This window comes from Polypterus senegalus, chromosome 7 (genome assembly GCF_016835505.1).
Source record: "Polypterus senegalus isolate Bchr_013 chromosome 7, ASM1683550v1, whole genome shotgun sequence".
Lineage (NCBI taxonomy): Eukaryota > Metazoa > Chordata > Cladistia > Polypteriformes > Polypteridae > Polypterus > Polypterus senegalus.
The window spans coordinates 48543067-48552141 of record NC_053160.1 but is presented as its reverse complement, the minus strand read 5'-3'; positions in this window follow the sequence as shown (position 1 = coordinate 48552141).

The window sequence follows — 9075 nt, the reverse complement described above, 5'->3', positions numbered from 1 at the left end:
CCTTAACCCCCACACATCCTATCTCCACGTGAGTGCTGGTCGAAGTGCATTTGGAGTCCTACACTCTTAAAAATGATTCTGTAATGGCACTATATGATTCTTTACAGGTTTATGTGGTTCCCTGTTGAATTTTTGCTTGACAGAGCATTATTTTATCAGCAGATGTTAGAGCACGGATCACGCGCGTACGGGCCACTGCTGTTTGCGGGTATAGGCTGCTCAGGCAAGGGCCAGGGGCGCTCTGTAGACGCGAAGACACATTACTGCAGCCCACTGTTGAGATTCCTGTCTTTATTTTGTTTAGACAAATTTGTCCGGAGCTCAATGTTAATGTTGCGCGCCTTGGCAGCGCCTGCGCTGTTTGCACAATGCGCAGCACAATCTTTGTGTTTTTCATACATTAGTACAGACAGCGTGCCAGGCATCACGTGTGACATGCGGCCTCCTCGCTAACTGTGCACCGTGCGCGCCACAGTAAGCCGCTTGAATCTGCAGTTAGCACCAAGAGTCAGATCTCACCCCCTGGTTTTCCCATGTGACGCGCAGCCTTCCAGACGAGCACACAGCTGGGTACCAGTGCCACCCCCTGTCCCCTTCTCCGGTGCCGCAGTGTGAGTGACGGCCGACCCTGGTGCAGTCCAGGCAGCTTCCTCCTGTCATCGTCGGAGCCCGCTTGGCATGTTCCTCATGATGGGAGATGCTAAAGTGAGAGAGTGAGCATGAGGAGAGGTGGTCTTGGAGGCATGAGCGCTGGCACTGCAGCAGGGACACTGTGGCCACTACACCACCGGGGATGTTTAAACAATACATGCATTCCCGGGGGACATTAGGCAGGGACACATTTAGCACTATAAGCTATTTACACGAAAAGTGGTTCTTTTTTGTTATTTTATGGTTCTGTGCAAGTTTTGTATGTTTTGGTACATACACAATTTACATGCAAAAGAGTTCTATTATCATTATTTTATTACTACGTTTACCTTTATTTATTTTTAACAAAATAAGTGATTAACCTCTGGTAGTAGCATATTGTGCGTGTCTGGGTGGTGTGAAGGGTGGTGCACCAAATAGGTTGGAAACAGCATATGAAGTTGGTTCTTTGTGCTTTGAAATCGTTCTTGACATGTGGACAAGTCAGATATCTTTATTGTATGCTGTAGCAGGATACTATTAGATTCATTCATTACACACAGACTGATATATTTCAAAAGTTTATTTCTTTTAATTTTGATGATTATAACTGACAACTAATAAAAGTCCCAAATTCGGTATCTCGGAAAATTAGAATATTGTAAAAAGGTTCAATGTTGAAAACACCTGTGTGCCACACTCTAATCAGCTAATTAACTCAAAATACCTGCAAAAGCCTTTAAGTGGTCTCTCAGTCTAGTTCTGTAGGCTACACAATCATGGGGAAGACTGCTGACTTGACAGTTGTCCAAAAGACGACCATTGACACCTTGCACAAGGAGGGCAAGACACAAAAGGTCATTGCTAAAGAGGCTGGCTGTTCACAGAGCTCTGTGTCCAAGCACATTAATAGAGAGGCGAAGGGAAGGACAAGATGTGGTAGAAAAAAGTGTACAAGCAATAGGGATAACCGCACCCTGGAGAGGATTGTGAAACAAAACCCATTCAAAACTGTGGGGGAGATTCACAAAGAGTGGACTGCAGCTGGAGTCAGTGCTTCAAGAACCACCACACACAGACGTATGCAAGACATGGTTTCAGCTGTCGCATTCCTTGTGTCAAGCCACTCTTGAACAAGCGACAGCATCAGAAGCATCTCGACTGGACTGCTGCTGAGTGGTCCAAAGTTATGTTCTCTGATGAAAGTAAATTTTGCATTTCCTTTGGAAATCAAGGTCCCAGAGTCTGGAGGAAGAGAGGAGAGGCACAGAATCCACGTTGCTTGAGGTCCAGTGTAAAGTTTCCACAGTCAGTGATGGTTTGGGGTGCCATGTCATCTGCTGGTGTTGGTCCATTGTGTTTTCTGAGGTCCAAGGTCAACGCAGCCATCTACCAGGAAGTTTTAGAGCACTTCATGCTTCCTGCTGCTGACAAACTTTATGGAGATGCAGATTTCATTTTCCAACAGGACCTGGCACCTGCGCACAGTGCCAAAGCTACCAGTACCTGGTTTAAGGACCATGGTATCCCTGTTCTTGATTGGCCAGCAAACTCGCCTGAAAATCTATGGGGTATTGTGAAGAGGAAGATGCAATACACCAACAATTCAGAAGAGCTGAAGGCCACTATCAGAGCAACATGGGTTCTCATAACACCTGAGCAGTGCCACAGACTGATCGACTCCATGCCACGCCGCATTGCTGCGGTAATCCAGGCCAAAGGAGCCCCAACTAAATATTGAGTGCTGTACATGCTCATACTTTTCATGTTCATACCTTTCAGTTGGCCAACATTTCTAAAAATGCTTTTTTTGCATTGGTCTTAATTTATATTCTAATTTTCCGAGATACTGAATTTGGGACTTTCATTAGTTGTCAGTTATAATCATCAAAATTAAAAGAAATAAACATTTGAAATACATCAGTCTGTGTGTAATGAATGAATCTAATATACAAGTTTCACTTTTTGAATGGAATTACTGAAATAAATCAACTTTGTCATGATATTCTAATTTTATGACCGGCACCTGTAATGTAATGTAACACATTTGCCTCTGGGATCACCAATGTCTACCTTACCTAATGAAAAACCAAGATGACATAACACAACAAATTAATGTAAGATACCATAACATACTTCTATCTATCTATCTATCTATCTATCTATCTATCTATCTATCTATCTATCTATCTATCTATCTATCTATCTATCTATCTATCTATCTATCTATCTATCTATCTATCTATTTATCATAATGTAACACAAGATAGTCATGAGTCATAACATCACCCATCAAATTTCTACTTCCCCATGATTTCATAACAGCAAAATCTAACTCCTGCCAAATGTAGTTCATCGCTGCATGTTAAAGTCTAATATATCTTTGTAATGTGAGAAGGCGACCGGGCACTTGGGGCTTATGTGAGCTTGGAAACTCAGGTAGACTGTAGAAGTGCCATGAGGATGGGACCTGGCTGGCATTTGAGCTCAACACCTAGAAGGCAGCAGTGATGACCACTTCACTATTGTGGTACTCCCACCTAACACAAATAAAAAAAATGACACCTTCATGTGTTCAAGGCACTGGGAAAAGAGCTTTGCTGCAATTAAAAAGTGAGTCTGAGATACTGGACAGTGCAAAACACAATGCATGAATTTCATAAACTACAAGTCAAACCTAATGTGCTTTTGTAAAACCCAAACTGCTAAACCATATCAGACAGTAGTGACAGGGATGACTGTCTTCATCTAGGTTTTCATGTACAATTTGTTGCTCCAGTAGACTGTTCTTTTTTGATTTCCATTTTTTGTTGATAGGGTAGGAAAAAAGCATTAGAACTTACAGGGATGAAATTATTTTGTCAGGATAGAAGACAAAGGAGAGACGAGAGGTTAGGAACACATGCTGATACAGCGCATTGCAGCACCCACCACATGCCAAACCAACTCATGATCTCCAGATTAGGACCTGAGTGCAGCCATGCAACGGGTGACACCTCAGCACTAAACTAGTTCAGATGGAATGGAACAGTGTGAGTTTTTTTTTTTATGGTTCAGGGGTGCCAATTCTGCCACCAACTCCCAGGTTTTCCCTGCAGAGTGCAGTCAAATGGATAAGCTAGTGCCTCGTGACCCCATACTGGTCCATAGTCTGCAATGTGGACAAAGCAATCTCAGTTTGATTTTTGTTCATGTCTGTTGTGTATGGGGAAACTTGTCAAATGTGATGTTTGTCTTGTGTGAGAACACCTGCGCCAACAATGGCAACGATGGCTGACAATGTAGGATAATAATTATTGTGAAAAAAGTTAAGAGGTATTTTTTAAGATGACATGAAACGCCATGTGTACAACACAAGTGTAGCCTGAAAAATGAGCAGAACAGACATTCCAATAGTCACCCTGTCATTTTAGATGTCGATTTTTTTAAATATTGGAAAATGTGATCCATTCATCTGGGAACTGCCTTAGTACCAAGATGAACAATATGAATTTAGAAAACAAACGTATTGAAAATGAGCTGGTTTTATTAAACGCAAATGCATACCTGCCTGATCACTCATCTACTTCCTGCGCGCCCTACTTTAAGGGCGGCCCTGTGATTTGCGCGGCCCCGACACCAGTTTATTCGCCGTTCAAGCTCACGTGCTCAACGCCGCCTCGGTAAGCGCGCGCGCCTTTAAACGCATGGAAAATGCGTGTGCACGCGCGAACTTCGCAATAGCTGAGAGTGGATCAGATCATAGGCGCGAATCTTTAACGGCATGGACACAATGTTCATGAGAAACGTCTGAGCTCAGGTGCGTTGTTAAACGTCATTGATATCTGAATCTCATCGAAATCCTCACTAGCTGGGAACGGAAAGTCGAATTGATTTATCGTGCATTCCGCCAGCCTGTAATAGGTGAAAACACACGGTTAACGGTTTAGTAGCTGAACTAGAAATGTCACTTTTACAAATTACAGAAACATTCTTACTTGCATATGGTTAAAACAAGTAACTGTGTAAGGATGGTACTACAGATACATGCTCATGACTGCATGAAACAAATGGTGGTAATACCAAAATACTTCATAATATTTCCTGTAGTGCTTAATGAAATAAGTGACATTCTAGAGGAGAGACTGCTTAAGTAAGCTTTCATTCTGTACTTCCTTTAGACTTACAGTATTTATGCACTTCTGACTAAAAAATGATGCAATAGCACCGAAATGTAACATATGATGTCTTAACCAACAACTAGTCAGAAATGCTGACTTACAAATTTCATTCAGTATTCTAAAGGTTTACCCCAGTCCATTCAGACATTCAAGCATTTTCACACCCTCTTAAATGTAGGTCAGGTTTACAGGAAGTCAAAGCCTTTCCAACAACATTGGTTGCCAGACAAGAACCCTGCAGTGCCAGTCTATCCCAGGGAACACACAAATACACATATATAACCTATGCAGGGCCAATTTACCCTGATCTGGATTAATTACATTTGAATGAATGAACGGCAGTTCGTATTGTAATCGTTGTGCCGAGTGACTACCAGAAGCAGCAGACAAACTTGTGCACAGCAGGGGTTGTCAGATTGGATAGAGTGGCACAGATTCTGAGCACTTACCTGTCAGCATTTTGGAGGCACTAAAATTCATTTTCCTCCGTGCACAGCCACCTGCAAGTCTTGTGAAACACCCTGGCATGGTTTGGTTCACAGGTTTAAGGAAGTGAGATAGATAGTTTTGTTTTTAACCTCAAGTGAGTGGTTTGAAACAAAACCACTGGTGTGAATGAGTGGGCAGTAGCAAGGCAGAAGAGAGTGTGTGGATTTACTTGGAAGAAGCTGTGGGAGATATGGACAGCCGCAGTGGAATCAGAAGGCAGCCAGGGAAGGAGACGTAGGTTTAAGCACTATGCGAGTTCTGAATCTATTCCCTCATTTCCCACCACCCCAGATAATTACAGTGCATATAGGAACTGAGCTTCAGGCCAGTGTCTACACTTTAGCAGGCATTCAAAAGTGTTATGTGTTACACAGTTCAAACATTATAGCCTTAAAGCCAATAGCAGCCTTTGTTTAAAAATTATCAGTGTAAAGTATGTCTTGAGGATGTTCTCCATTTACTTCTTGAGGTCATTATGTTCAGCTACTCAGAGTCTATGCAGAATCACAAGGAATGTTTCCTATCCCCCCTCCGATAAGAACTGTATGAGCCAAAAGATCCCAAACTGTCTAATCTGTTGTGGCCCAGTTTTGTTCATCACCATTCCTGGCTGATTTCACTGTGTGCTCCATGCTAAGTAAGACTGGTCATAGGTACTCTTTGTCGAGCACAGTGAACAGATCTTCACCATGACTTTCCACAAACCTTTTCACAGTGTTCTCATGAAGTGCTGGCACAGATTAATTTCTTCAATGATTTTTTCTGGAAAGGACTTGGCAAGAGTCTTCCTCTTTAGCTCCACAATGATTGTTATCCCCATACCCAATGTTTTATTAGCCAGGCAGATGTAACTCTTACACATAATGCATTGTTGACTTTTGTGCCATCAGGATTGGAGGTCCCTCACCTCTACAGTCTGTTACTGTTTTGTGGACACAATTTCTACTGTAGCATTCTGCACCCCTCAGATATTCTCTACATACAAAGGTCACACTCGCCACCTGCACACCCACCTTTACATTTATTATGCATCCAATTCCTACAATCCATACATTGGACCGAGTTTCTCCCACCACCTTTACCAGAATTTCCACATAGCTATGCACCCATCTGTTACACCCCTCTTGTCCCTTCGCTTTCATCAAATTTATCTTTCCTGTTTTTAGCTAGAAGCCTTTCATTTTCAAATTAGCTTTTCATTTTAGTATCTTCTTCAATTCTTCTTCACCTTTTTACCATCAATATGATTTCACTGGTAAACAAGAGCTGCCATGGCAGTCCTTCACACAGTTCTTTCATTATTACGAAAGGCAGTGGACTCAGAATGCACCCCTAGTGTAGCCAACCTTCATTTGAACACTCTCACTGTCCCAATCTGCTGTCCTGGTCAAAGTTCTTGATTCCTCATATATTGATATCAGAGGAGAAACTAACTTTTCATCCACCCAGAGTATTCTCAATCCCCCGACTCATCACCTCCTGGGGCATCTACAATGCCTTCTGCATATCTATAAATGCGGCCTCTTTCTTTTCACATGATGCTTTTTCTACATTTGCCAAAGAAATATCACATCTATTGTTCCCTTCCTAAGCATGAAACCAAATCGTATTTTCACCAAGTGTTACCCATGTCTCTTATCCATGTCCATTCATCCACTTTTTTCTGTTATAGTGCTCTTAGGCGTCTATGACAATTCAAGCTGTGCTACGAATTTGGCAGGAAGAATTGCTGGGTGGCAGTCTAGCCCAAGTCAAGTCAAATTTATTTATACAGCACTTCTACAACAATTAAAAGTTGACAAAAGTGCTTTACAACAATAAAAGTAACAACAGATAAGGGGAAAAAAGCGAGTAAAAACATAATACATTCAAATAAAATGTTAAAAACAACATACCAGCTAAGAGCAATGCCTGACAGTTACCAACCTTAAAAATACATGTATATTCAGAGAATAAAATAAGAGCTAAACTACAAAATTAAACTAAACTGTCAGTGCCACCTAAAATCAAGTTTTTAATTGTGACCTTAAATAATCAGTCTTGGGAGCTGGTCTTATTTCAGGGGACACGCCGTTCTACAGCCAATGACCCACTACAGCGAAAGGCCGCTCATCCCTCAGCTTGAAGCGAGTGTGTGGACAGACAGTAGTAACTGATTAAAGGATCTGAGAGGCCTGCTGGATGAGATGGGGAAGAGGAGATCAGCAGGGTAGGTGGGAACAGACCCATGTAAGGCATTGGACACAAACAATAAAATTTTAAAATCCATCCTGTATTTCACAGGGAGCCAATGAAGAGAAGCTAACGTGGGTCAAGGGTCATACTTTATCTTTCTTTAGTAATGTGTAAGACTCTGGCAGTAGAATTTTAAATTTGTTTTCGTTGGGTGAGTGGCAAGGAACAATGTAAAGGAAATTGTAGTATTACCGAATTACAGTAATTTAAATGGGATGAAACAAAAGAATAAATATGTTTTTGCAGATCATTAAGACAGAAATGGTTTAACTTTAGTGAAGGCCCTAAGCTGGAAAAAAACTGCTTTTGACCACAACATTTATGTTTAAATCAAATTTGAAATCTAAGCCAAAGATGGTGCCAAGGTTTCCATCACAAGGTCTACAACCCCACATACACATGTACTTTGCATTCATCCAGAATGATTGTGTCTGTCTTTTGTAAACTTCAGACAGACATGGAGCAACCATATAAAACCCCACATCTACAGTAATGAACCTGGAAACCCCTGGATCTGTGAAGTAGTGACACGAACTAAGCACTGCACCTCCTTGTCAACAGTCAAGCTACAAAAATCGACAAAAACCTGCAAACCATAAAAGCTGTTTGCAACGCAAGTGTTACTATACTTCTTTTATTTTAATCCATTTATACATTTGAGGCGAGTGGTTGTTGTTGTAGTTGTTTGTTATTTTTTTGGCTTCTGTAAAAATCTAAATTACTACAGTTATCATATGTAGTGAGAAGTCAAGCAAAATGACTCCTTTTATTGGCTAACAAAAAAGATTACAATATGCAAGCTTTCGAGGCAACTCAGGCCCCTTCTTCAGGCAAGATGTAATCATTAATTGATTACAATTACAATTGATTACCTCTTGCCTGAAGAAGGGGCCTGAGTTGCCTTGAAAGCTTGCATATTGTAATCTTTTTAGTTAAAGGGGTCATTTTGCTTGACTTCTCACTACATTCATAATGGCTAACACGGTACAACACCCTAGTACAGTCAGTCATTTTCCAACCTGCTATATCTACAGTTACCATCTAATCATCTATCTGTCTAGCTATCTGTCTATCTCTCTCTAATGTCTGGCTTTACATTATATAGTGCCTTACATTATTTGTCTGTCTGTCTAATGGCAGTCTCTACTTTATATAGTGCCTTAATCTGTCAATCTGTCTGTCTATCAATCTGTCTACCTCTGCACTATGTTGTGACTTGGTTAAAAAGCTTAACTAAGGAGTTCTTGATGTGTTGCAGTACTGTATATTAATTAAAACCAAAATAGCAATATTTTGTATATTACTATTACTTTATTGGAGTGCTAGACATGAGAGAAGTATTTCACTCCATTGAAAACTGCTGTTGACATTATTAATTGCCATTCAGACAATGTGGCTGTTAGTGCTGCCTTAAATTTCCAAAGTCTTTTAGTACAAATTCCCTTTGGCCACTGTGTTTGTGAAGTCAGCATTTTCTCCCTGTTTCCCCTCATATGTTTCCTTTGTGTACTCTGGTTTCCTCCCCACTAAATTGTCTTTATGTGAGTGTGTCCTATGATGC